At 37.3% G+C, this 13,131-nt stretch overlaps 1 protein-coding gene across 4 annotated transcripts in view; it reads left to right on the top strand.

Moving 5' to 3' along the window:
* LOC135461501 (G protein-activated inward rectifier potassium channel 3-like) overlaps positions 1-13,131 on the top strand; it is a 68,058-nt gene that overhangs the window by 27,375 nt on the left and 27,552 nt on the right. Inside the window, exon 1 of one of the 4 annotated variants that reach the window (XR_010443365.1) lies at positions 7,977-8,030. The exons of the other annotated variants lie outside the window; for them this stretch is intronic. The gene's annotated coding sequence lies outside the window, so the exon portion shown is untranslated. Of the gene's footprint in view, positions 1-7,976; positions 8,031-13,131 lie in introns of those variants that run through there. 4 annotated transcript variants of the gene reach the window in all.

The following is a 13,131-nucleotide window of genomic DNA, read 5'->3' as shown; positions in this document are numbered from 1 at the left end:
AGCTGGACTTGAACTCAGAGCAATCTTGAGAGGGTCTTGAGGCATTGCAGAGTGAAAAAAATAAATTGCTTTATTGATCTGTTCACTTTGTCACAGAAGCATATGGATTGTAGTACATGTATCTTTGATGTGTTGGTCAGACTTGTATTTATCAAGCCAGCCAAACAGCTGGCATAGTCTCATTTACAAAATTCCATTTATACAGGTTCGTAACATCACTGGTGGGAAAATTAGAATTTTCTGAGAGGGTAAATAATTTACATGTATATGCATATACATGCATATTCATTTTTATGTTGTTGCATGTGGGGCCTCCGTGGCTCAGTTGGTTAGCGCGCTAGTGCAGCGTGATGACCCAGGAGTCTCTCACCAATGCGGTCGCTGTGAGTTCAAGTCCAGTTCATGCTGGCTTCCTCTCTGGCCGTACGTGGGAAGGTCTGACAGCAACCTGTGGATGGTCGTGGGTTTCCCCCGGGCTGTGCCCGGTTTCCACCCACCATAATGCTGGCCGCCGTCGTATAAGTGAAATATTCTTGAGTACGGCGTAAAACACCAATCAAATAAATAAATAAATCATTTTTATGTTGTTGCATGTGGGGCCTCCGTGGCTCAGTTGGTTAGCGCGCTAGTGCAGCGTGATGACCCAGCAGTCTCTCACCGATGTAGTTGCTTTGAGTTCAAGTCCAGCTCATGCTGGCTTCCTCTCTGGCCATACGTGGTAAGGTCTGGCAGCAACCTGCGGATGGTCTTAGGTTTCCACTGGGCTCTGTCTGGTTTCCACCCACCATAATGCTGGCTGCCATCATATAAGTGAAATATTCTTGAGTATGGCGTAAAACACCAATCAAATAAATAAATAAATAAATAAATATGCTGTTGCATGTGTAATGCAGTAATATACAGTTACATGAAAGTCAATTTTTGTGGAAAAATAGTCTAGTGCTAGGTTGTCAAACTGACTAGACCTGTGTGTGGAATGGCAGATGTTTTACATATTCATGGAGCTGTTGTTCGCAGCTGTGGTGTAGAAGTATTGATTATTTTTGTCTTGGGAATTTGGTCAAATGGTGATAGTGGTATCACTATCATAACATGTTCACTATCTGCCGGGTCATGTGACAGCACGGCCATATTTGTCCTACTGATCTGTTGCCACGCCTCCCCCCTCCCCCCCCCCTCAAAAAAATCCATTAATATGATTGCCAGTCCTTTGGACTAAGCTGGATTAAGTGGAGTTATTAGGTATTCCCTGTGGACTAGACCGTTACTTGCATGTATTGGGGGGTGATGGTGAGCAATTCTGTTTTGTCAGGATTTTGGTGTATGTTCATGTGAATTAGATGTTAGATAATGTGCAAAGTATAAAGACGGCCAATTGTCAGGGCTCAGTTTTTCCAACTTGGATTGGTCAAACAAATCAGTAAGCAGCCTGGTTTCTTCACTCCCATGTATTCTGTGTTACTCCCAGCTCTCTGTCATATGACTACATTGTATGGTCGTGCATCTGAAAACATGATTGGTAGGTTTGGAATTTGGAAGTTCAGGTTTTGTAAGGGTGTGAAAGGGTTTTTGGCCTTGCAGTTTGGGGACCCTTCATGTGGACATGTAAGAATATTCTATTTTCTTGTTGCCTGAGACATATACATATCATTAGTAACTTTCCAAAGGTTGGTGGATTGTCTAGAGCACTCTGGTTCCTCCCACCTCTAAAGTTGACTAATATTGTATAAATGAAAAATTCTTGAGTGTTAAATTGTGTTGAACAACAGTGAAGTAAATAAATTGCCCCATGTTTGTATGGTATACCATCTCCAGCAAGTAAAATTAAAATTGAGCTGAAGTAATAGAATATAAAAATATACCACTTCAATTAAATATTTGCTTTGTTGATTAGTCTGTATGTAAATAGGCAGCTTGCGTGTAATTTAGTTTGTTTGCTCGCATGTGATTAGGTCTGTGACAAAAGTTTTTATGGCTGTGAATGGTTGCCAGGTAATTGGCTCACGGTCCCTATTTCCTGAAGTCTTGTTGTGTTTAGTTATGTGTACTGGGCTTGTGATCCAGAGCACAGACCACTTGACATTTTGGTAACCGGGTATCCATAGAATTCATCACTGACCAGGACAGTTTCCATTTAGGAGGGGCGACTTAATGCGCACAGAAGAACACAGTTTAATGGGATTCCCCACCGAGGAAGTATAATTTCCTCATAGTCTTGTCTGCATATCTTATAGCAAGAGGTTAGTTTTGGGTGGGTTGTGCTAGCAGTACAGGTACATGTAGCAGAAGCATGAAAGTGAGTTGTCTGCATCAATTATGGATGGTCAAATGCATGTAATTGACCAGGCTGTTTATAGACCACTCTTTCCGATTCACTAAATGTCTGAAATCTTCAGAAGCTTTTGTTTTCTGTTGGGCTGAATCCTGAGCCAGTTAAGTTTGAAAGTTGTTTTTTACCATTTTCCTAAGCAACTAAGGACCAGTAGCTATTTTTTTTTTTTGGTTTGTTTTTTCTTATAGTGGTTCTGAAAAACACTCGACACCAACAGCTGAGGGTTAGTTTAGATTGATCACTGCATTCCCGGACCGATTCCACATATTCTAGAAGGTCTCATTGTTTTTTGATGAGTAGCCTTGACATGGAGCCGGGTTGAAAGAGAAAGAACTTGTCTGGAATCAGTAGGTTTCTACTTTAAAGCTAAAAATGGGTGATCTTGTGAGCTTTTTATGTGAACTGTATTAGATAGATAAAAGCTATCAAAGTGGGCTTAACCTCAGTCAGTCCTCTTAAGCCTTGCATATGTTGACTGTGTAGCTGGAAGCATCACCCAACATCCAGGATTATCTCGAAGTATCAAACTAGACAGTTTTTTGTTGACCTGTAACTCACAATGACCAGTTGCTTTCAGTTAAAATCAAATAATCTTTTCACAAGTTTCCTTGCAGTTGTAAGAAGACAGTTCCCAATAATTTAATGGATACATGAAGAGAATAGTTTGAAGAATGAAATGCCCACAAATTGAAGGAAAAAATTCATTTCATCTTTTATATTTCTTAATAACCTCCGTTTCCTGCATATTTTCCATTAGTGGTCAGAAATATTAAAATATGACGTTGTCGATGAACATATGGGAAACCAGGTACCAACTTAGCGCCCCCATTTCTGGCTCTCCCCCCAACAGAGTTGTTTTGACAGCTATCACCGTTGATGTCACCACAGCAAGCTACTTTATTTCTAGAGTTACATGGTGAGTTGTAAATAAGAAGGTTGGTCAGCAACTTGCAGATGGTCATGGGTTTCCTCCGGGTTCTGCTCGGTTTCCTCCAACCACAATGCTGCATGGCTGCCATCTGAAAAAAGAACTATTCTTGAGTAGGGCATGAAACAGCAATGAAACAAATTTCCAGACCCGGCACCAAGATGAAAGATGAAAAGCTTTTTTGTACTTTTGTTACATGGGTACATTGTATGCTCTATATTAGGAGAAAAAAAAACAAAGCGTTTCATGTAGAATGCCATATAAGTGTCATACATGTAAAAACATCTAAAAGCAAGAGAAATAGAATGCTGATGAGGGATATGGTGGGCAAAGTATTAGCTGCCACTGTAAACGGTGGAAACTCATGAAAATACATCAGAATCAGCAGATGCTGAAACCTGATCAGGAAATACTCCATCACCTGAATTGAGTTGAATTCAACATACATGTACATGTATTCAGATCCATGTACATGGTGATAATGGCAGCTCATTTTGACACATTTTGTATATAGCTTCATATTGGGGTGAATTAGGTTTCTATTTAAGCAGGGGCTTTCAAATTTCTGGTTACCATTGCAGTGGACTGATTATTTTCTGATTTCATTTTGTACATTTAGATTGCCATCTATCACATTTGAAAGCACTAGTAATCAAGTATCCCTTTATGTAAAATCTTGGAACTTTCATATATTGCAGTTTAAGGAAAGGTAAATTAGAATCCGAGAAATATAATTAGCTGTACTTATTATTATAAGGGCAATACGAGTTGACACATTTTATTTTCATAAGTTTTCATCTGAACTATATGATATCTCATGTACTGTAGCTAGAGTGGATATAGATGTATTTGTATAAAACATGTTTGCCCTATTGGCTAGAGTGTCGTCAATAATCATGTATTGGTAAGTAGTAAATTAAAGCGCTTTAGAGTGTTTTCCTCTGGCACCAGTAGCCATGAAATGTGTGTAGCTAATAACCTGGATTCTGTAGACCCGCAGTCATGGGACTGGCTACATTCTATCATTACAAGAGCATTAACACTGAAGTAATACATTTATTTAGTCAGCAGTAGAACCATAGTGTTTACCCAGAAGGTGAACTGTTTGTATTTTGTGCCCACAGATATAACCACTGAGTGTGTGGAAATGTGGTCTAGCCCCCTAGTAAGAGTAGAGAGGATATGAGCTGCTGAACAATAGCCAAATTCTATTGGATCTGGGAAAGCCTATAAATTATAACATCATCCATCAATTCTGATGTGCTTAGATCAATAATATCATGGATTACGGCTGCCCCGAGAGAAATAAAGTTGGTAATCATGGGAAATAAGAAACGCCTTGGCTGTAATAAATGATGAAGGGTTACATATGTATGAACTGGTATACCACAAGTTGATATATTTTCTCCTCCCAGCCGAGATTTAGATGTTAATTTGATGGCGTTAACAAATGGTCTACAGGGGATGCTTAGGGCAGCTTTTCCACTGCCTTTCCCAAAAAGCAGCTGGCTTTTATTGGTAACCCATCAAGACTATGCAGTCATTGAAGTAATTCATGGCTGGTTAAACATCATTAACTTATCTTGAAGAGATGTAGAGCAAGTATTCATGAGGATTTGGTCTGAGTAAATAGACAGGATAATTGTGAGATCAAATGGAAAGGTCAGGAGTACACTAATACTGGACACCAGCAGCATGGCTGAATGAAGCACTGACCATCATGACTAGATAAATCCGCTTTCTGTGGTGCCAATCGCAGGTAGTGCTAGGTACTGTTTACTATCTGCATCTGATGCCAGGAAACTGTGATTTCTGTATGTACCGATGATTCTGTATGTTGTAATGTTTGGTCAGAGTTAAAAATCAGAAGCAGATTGGATTTAAATCCAATGGGATTAGGCCTACATGTATGTATTATGGAATGATAGAGCACTGTACATAAAAAGATGAATGTTTGTATGGATAAAAGGAGCTAAGACATGTATGTATTCGACAAATTTAGGAACACACTATTAGCACTTCTAATAGACATGAGGATCTTAATGGGACTCAGTGCTGTTTGAAACATGGCAAAGCATTGGTACATGTAATTTGTACTTACATGTATATGTGTATATTTTAAAGCATAGTGAAACCAGTGTCATGTGTTTAGGATTTTTGGCTCAAGAATGAAGTGCAGGTTTTTCTCTGAAAAATTCAAAGAGAGTACATGTCACCTTGTTTTACAACTAGCTATGTGAAACAGCTGGTGAAATAGATGTACACATACCTGTATATGTACCAGAGCATGTAAGTTCTGATATAGATGTACATGTGCCTCACAAGTAATAATTTTGTAAGAATTTCAGGGAGACTTCGAAAGTGAAAAGTTCTAGTTTTATATTTGAAATTGCTTGATATGCTTCAGTTAAACTTGTTTTCTCAATAGCTTTAAGTAAGTGCTGATTGAATAATCTTACATTGATGTGTGAACTCTTCAACGTGACTAAAGAAATTCTGCGAGTCACTGCCTGCACAACTGTACTGTATACATGCTTTGCACTTGTTGCTGGGAAAACCTGATTATGCATATACATGTATGTGTGGAATAAAAATGCTAATTGTCAACATCTCTGGTAAGAAAAGTAAAAAAAACATATTTAATGTAGATTGACCTATGTGAACATGCATCTATGTGACTTGCATATTAAGGAAGCATAGAAGAGTTTCTCCTCTGAGTATTGCATTTTAGAAATGATTAGATTGACTTTTAAAATGATTAAAAAAATTTCTGTTCATATACTTTTCAGTAGTCTTTGATATGGCATCTTTATTTATTTTTATGGCTCATGTATTTCTAATGCTCATGTAACTTATAATCATACCAATTACAGACAAATAAGTTAACTGTAGATGCAGGTATGTGACTGCAGGTAGTCTTTGCATTTGCCTGAACAGGTCAGAAAGATCCTGAATTGTCATGTTTTTATTCATGTATAATTTATCAGTTTACTGAGGTATCTCCAAGCACAGAAGGAGTCAGTTAGCTTTAGAAATCAGTGGAATGTAATTTATTTAAGGTTTGACTCCATAAATTTTGTATGAGTTTACAAGGATAAAGGTTTTTGTTTAGAGACAAAAACTTTTTTTTAAGTTCACTTGTCTCTTATTAGCTGGACTGTACAAAGAGCAGCAGGGTCTAATTGTCATACCCGAGCCTCTGTCTCTATCCCAATAACAGTTAAAGGATCAAGAGAAAGGTTATGGGTGGTATTTCAAAGAATATTGCATGTGTCGAGCCCAAGGTTTGCATGCATGTAAAGAAAAAACATATGAGGGAGATTTCATTGTTGATGCCCTTCATGTGCATTACTTTGTCTTTAATTTGTTAGAATCAGTGTTAGGGTAAAAGTTAAGGGTGATATCTTAAAATACTGAATGTATTAGGCTCAAGTTTCATATACGTGTAAGCATGACGCCATGAAGAGGCAGTGCCATCATAAATGTCCAGTGTGTACACTAATTACTGCAAAATACAAAATTCTTGACAATCTATTAAGCTTTTGTTAAATTGTTAAGGAAAATGTTAGTGATGATATCTCCAGTACTTTATGTATTGAGCGAAAGTTTTGCATTCATCTGTTTCTGGTTGCCTTACAACATTTACCAAATACTGTGTTTAAATATGAATGTGTTACACCCTTGATTTTAAATGTAAAGATACATGTACATACATCAAACATGAACAGAGTTATATTGAATATACTATATACCATAAAACCAATGTAAAGCTTAAAACAGTTATAAGAACTTGAAAGAAACTTGTAATTGAGTGTGATGCTGAATCGCTTGCAACACAGAAAGTGAGCTCACATGGTAATTCTGAGACGTGAAGCAACAAACGCTTGAATGTGACATTCTCAAATGTACATGTATGAAAAGTGGGAGACATCGCGTAAAGAAAAGTTACTCTCAAAGCAATCCACTGTAATGACTGACCTTTCCAAATGTCATTTGTTGTATTATTCACTGTGAGAATGTTTTTCTGCGTCTGATAGTGATTGTTACAGCTAGATGTATACATCCAGTGCAGTGCACTAGAAGAATAAGTACCATACATGTACTTACGTGTTCTGAGCTGGTAAAAGCGTGACTTAAGTTAATCCCTTTTAGCGTACTTGTAGTGTACTGCATACGTACATGTACATGAAATTAGACTTGTTTTGCTGCAGGACAGTTCAGCCATAATACCTCATTTATTTATGGCATACACGTACTAGATGTATTAGTGATTGGAATTTTGCAATTGATTTCATTTTTTTTTTACCTAGCTTAGTACGTGTATCAATGCTGTTATAAACACATGAAGATACCTGTTCAGTTGGATGAGCTTCACTACACATCAGCATACATGGTATACAGAATATTAAACCCACTGCAGAATTGTATAGCGTAGATGCCACGGTTCACTGACTCCAGTAGAAAGCATTTTAGTTGAGATTGTGTGTAAGAGGTATGTTTTTAAGGGTAAGTTTGGTAGCCGCAAGACAGACCCTGGTCTGTGGCTAGGCTAAGGAATTTTGTTTACCTCAAGTATGGGTTCAGGTTCCCTAAGCCCACCACTTGTTGTTTTTGAAATGATCCAGTTTCACTTGAACTCTGTTCACTCACTCTTTAATGTCATGAATATTGGATTGCCTCACCTGGGCCATTAGCGAGGAAGACACCAGCGTGAACATTGAGAGTACAGCAGATACTTATGCGGTGTTGTTGTAGATGTACTGCTCACATGTAAGTAGAGATTCTGTCTTTCCTGGTCAACCTCATTTGAATTCGTATCAGCTTGGGCTTTGTACTAATCTGAATAATTCGCTGAAATTTTGCTGCTGCTTTGTACTGGTAATTGCTGGATCAGTGACATAGGAATTTAGTAAACATGTAGTGTATTATAAAGATAGAGGCAGCACTACATGTGCATGTTTAGTTACTTCCAGCTGCATGTGTCCTGGAGATCAAGAAGCAGTTGTGACAAACCAGCTTTTATACACAGTTTTATTCACCTGTGTAATAGCAAAGATTTTATTATACAGGTATTGGTCTTGTACAGGTGATATGAAGAGCTTAGGCCAACTCTAACAGAGGTTAATGACAATTACCTACAATTGTCAACACTTGGTGTGAAAAAAAATATATCTTTTAAGGATGCATTTTCAGTCAAGTGCCTCACCCACTATGCAGAAAAAGTACCAATTTTCCAGTTCACTGTTGATATGCATGTGCACATAATATGCCTGAATCTGAATGTTTCATTTTAAGCAGAAATGGGGAAAAACCAGGAAGAGTTACAGAATATTATGACTCTTCTTAGGTCATGTACTGTAGTATGGTCTGTATGTGATCCTTTGAATACAGATTACATTCTGTGGTAAATATTGATTTAATTATAAATACATGTAGGGGCCTCCGTGGCTGAGGTGGCTAGCGTGCCAGCTCGGCGCAGTTCACTCAGGTCCACGTGCTGGCCTCCTCTCGGGCAGTACGTGAGAAGGTCAATCTGCCAGCAGACTGAAAATGAGAATGGTCATGGGTTTCTCATAGGCTCTGCCCGATTTTATCTTACCATAGGGATAATATTAATTTAGTACAGCACAAAACATAGAACAAATAAATAAATCAATCAATCAAGTACTGTAGCAGCATACCTGTAGGTAAAATGCATCACAGTTCTTTGACTGGGCTGAATATGTTGAGAAACTTTTAGTGAGTGTCTCTGTCATTCTCATCAAGAATTCATTTCTGTGGCGAATGCACAAAATTGCTCCAATCTAACCATTAAGCTTGGTGACTACATGCCTAACCAATTTTGTCACTTGATCAGGAACATTTATGACAAGACTACATTGTAAATGAATAGCTGTCACAGGACAAAACTTACATATGCTTGTACAGTGAGACAAGTCATAGAAAAGATAGGAAGTTTTTTTTCTCTCTGATTGGTGTTTTACTTTGATTAGTGTTTTACTTCGTACTCAAGAATATTTTGCTTCATAGGACGACGGAAGATAGATATGATGGTAGTAAAGTGTTTAATTGTATGTACATATTTATTTTCATGCTAGTGGGCATCTGAATATTTACGTGTACTACATGTATGTAAATCTCGTATGCCAAGTTATTTACCTGGGAGTTTCATGTTGAAGGGATGTTGTAGTGAACACCTGTTGGTATTGAGGCATTGTAAGTTTATTCAATAAATAACAATACCTAGGCTGTTACATAAATACTAAGATTAACCAGCTTAGTGTTGATTCTCGTGTACCTGTAAGTCTGAACTGTGTTGGGTCCTTAGGTGCTAGGAAGATGATTATAATGCTGAGATAAAGCTAGAGCTTAACAGTACCTGGCGGCATAAACATGTACTGTACACTGAAAATATATGCTTCACCAAGAGGCACAGCTTATCCTCCTAACTATTATGTAATGGAAAGAAATAAACTGTTACCCTCCTAACTATTATGTAATGAGAGAAATAAGCCATGTGCAGAGGGCCAGTGGCTAGTGGCACTAAATCCATACAATCATTGAAATACCCTAATTATTCTAATTTTTGGGACACCTGATATGCTGTTTTTCACCAATAGACATGTAACTGTAGCAGGAATGTTTAGTTTCTTTTGTTCACATGGTTAGTGAGCATGGTCCTCTAATGATCAGCATATTCATATCTTTACTTTCTCAAAAAACTGAGAGAGAAATGTAATTCTTTGCTTTCAGCACTACTTATATCTGTCCTAAAAATTAGAAAAAATAGGGTAGGGCACCTTACCCTAAACTGTTGCTCATAACAGGGATTGAATACTTTTGTTGGAAGAATATATCGGTTGACATGATGTTTAGCTTTGTATGTGTGTATTTTAATATGCATTCTGTAAGTTAATGGAATGCAATTAGTGTGATCAAAGACACCTGAAGCTTGCTCCTAGGTTACATATGTAACAAGTTGATGCGAGTAATGCATTGTGGAAGCATCTGTTTGGTAGATTATTGAGTATGTTGTCCCATTGATGATGAGAAACTCGGCCATTTCCTCAGTCACATGGGAAGTCTACCAGTAGTTACAAGATAACTACACACTCATGTACATACACACGTGTATCAGTGTACAGTAAAAACAGTGTTGAGATTTCCATTATACTCATTTTTCAAAGTGATGTTTTATCAAGATATGACAATGTCGAAGTTTACCTGCAGGGTGTATCTTGGATACAGGCATATCTGCGTGTAGTAATGTAGCCATACAGTACAGATACTTGTATAGGTAAAGAAAGAACTACAGGTACATACAGTACATAGGTATGACTTTGTATGTGTGACATGGCCTTACAGTAGCAACCCATTAATTATTATGTGTGTAGATAGAACAGATTGGCTATGCTGTTAATGAAAAAAATGAAAGTTTTATACATTTGTTGAAACATGTGTGCAGATAAAGTTAAATGGATGATACTAGGAATATTTAAAGTAAAGTTCTTTAAAGTTAAGGTATGTATGTTTACACACACAACTTAATGGTGTGAAGTTTTTTTCCATGAAAATCGTTGATGTACCAAATGTATTTTCAAACTATGCCACAAAAGTTCAGTTGATTTTCTTGCATATAACTGCTTTATTTGTCACGATGTCAGGGGTGAGAACCGAGGTTAACAATAGGTGATGATAACTTCATGATGTTCAGAATCAGCTGCTTGTAAACTACAGTTTTAGTGCAGTGGTTCCTATACAGTCATACGGTGAATAACAGGGTAACAACTATGCGTAAAGTAATCAGTTAAGTTGTTAAAAGCTTTACTTCTTTAAGGGTTGCTTGTACACAATTGTATTTAACTTAGTGAATCACATGACCTGTCAAGTAGCGTTAGCTACATTGTGTGTACTAGTGATAACTATGTCAGTATGTTCCCATTGATACACATGTCATATCGTATGCTACTTGGGGCCTTACAGTATTCGGTGACCTCCAGACATATATAGACAGGGATTTCAAAGTGAAATCAGCCCTTTCAACAGTTCTCAGGAGACTTCAGAAGTGGTAAGAAGGGATTTTAACCTCAGATCAGACAACAGTTAATTAACCTGTGTGAGTTAAAGACCTCTAAATCCAGACAAACAGGTATGTGTTAAAGTCTGAGCCATGCATTGAATGTTCAACAAACTTAAGTGATCTGTCACTCTGCAGGGACTGAGAGGGGTTCATAGAAGTCGTCTGCTCAGGCCGGTATTACTAGTCAATTAAAATATTCAGTTTCTCGTCATACTTATCATTCAATTTGTGTTGCCTTTTGAAAAAATATTCAACATTTTATGTATCTCAAATTGAATGTCATCAAAACTCATGAAACAACCTGTGCACATTATGAGCTAATTGTCTGGAAATCTTCACAACCAGCATACTTGATCAGTGTGAAATTTCCATTTGATTAGATTAATTGAAATGGAGAGATGTATGAAATCAAGCTAGATGAACAGTAAGCTTATTTCCTAACAAATAAAAATAACCTACTCCTATGGTTGTAATTGAAAGTGTGTTTTGTGTTCATCGGCAGAACATGGAGCTGGGAATACGTCAGATCGTTGAGATCCAGCCGTAATTGTCGCGGAACAAGTGACAGGCTATTGCCATTGATACATTACGTGTCAATTTACATGTACACATACTTAATCTCCGTGAATCTATAGCCTCTTTATCTAAAGATAATTTTTATTAATATTTCATGGAATAATTGCGGTTTATTCATATTTGCTAATTTTCGCTGTTAAAGTTCTTTTACCGTTTGACATTAAACGACACCTGACCATTGTTGACATAATATTTGCACAGTTTGTCATTTTAGGTTTTCTTGGTTGTAAGCTTTTGGACACGTTGTCACAATAGAGCTGCTCTAAATTACCTCCCTTGTCATACAAGGGCGACTGTGATTAGTTTTTGAGGCCTGAAACTAGGAGAAGTGGGACCTCGCTTGTTAAAGGCTGCAGTAAGAAAACATGATAACAGTGTTTGAGAGTTGCAGAAATGTTGAGAGATTTTGAGTCCATGTTTTACACCTTAAAAGTTCTCTGAAGCTGTTTGTTGTGTTTAATTAGGGCAAGAATCTTAAAATTACCTCTGAGTGGATTTAAAAAATACAGAACTTTTATCCTGAGTGGGTTTTCAAAATACGTTTACAAAATTAAAACCTTTTTTTAAAGTTGGGCCTTTAACTGGCTTCTGTCGTTTTCTGATTCTGTATTTTCTGAGGTCCCCACCTAACCACACCTTACTCCTAACAACAAACCTTTTAAAGAGAGAGTTACCTCGAGGGAGATAAGCCGCCCTATTCTCCTGACACTCTTCACATGTGGAAGCCTGAAAAAATAATAACTGCTATGAGAGCCCAGTATCAATTTGCAATGTCATACAGTCAAGCGTGAGTTCATATAAACGGTCATAGTTACTTTAATTAATGGGGGATGGTTATTAAGTTTATAATATTCAATTTCAGTATTTCAAGAGGACAGTTGAAAGAAAAAAAGTCAATTTCAAGTGAAAGAAAAACACATTTTGCCCTAAGGGGAATAGTTAGTAGGTGGAAAAATGACTTCTGTGAACCCTTTTTATCTATGATGTGTGTATAGCTTATGTGATGTGTACTCCTGAGGATAGCTTCTTTATTTGATAAACATCATTCACATAAACCTCAAGGCAGAGCGTAATACTAAAAAATGAAACAGAATGAGTGATCCAATTCTCCTCAAACTTGCTAAAGTTACAAATTGAGTTGCAATTGTAAGTTGTTCAAGGAAATAGAAAAATGTCATTTACATATAAACGTGTATATGTAGTTTGATTCCCTGA

Source organism: Liolophura sinensis, chromosome 1 (genome assembly GCF_032854445.1).
Source record: "Liolophura sinensis isolate JHLJ2023 chromosome 1, CUHK_Ljap_v2, whole genome shotgun sequence".
Classification (NCBI taxonomy): Eukaryota; Metazoa; Mollusca; class Polyplacophora; order Chitonida; family Chitonidae; genus Liolophura; species Liolophura sinensis.
This window is presented reverse-complemented; position numbering and strand designations above follow the sequence as displayed.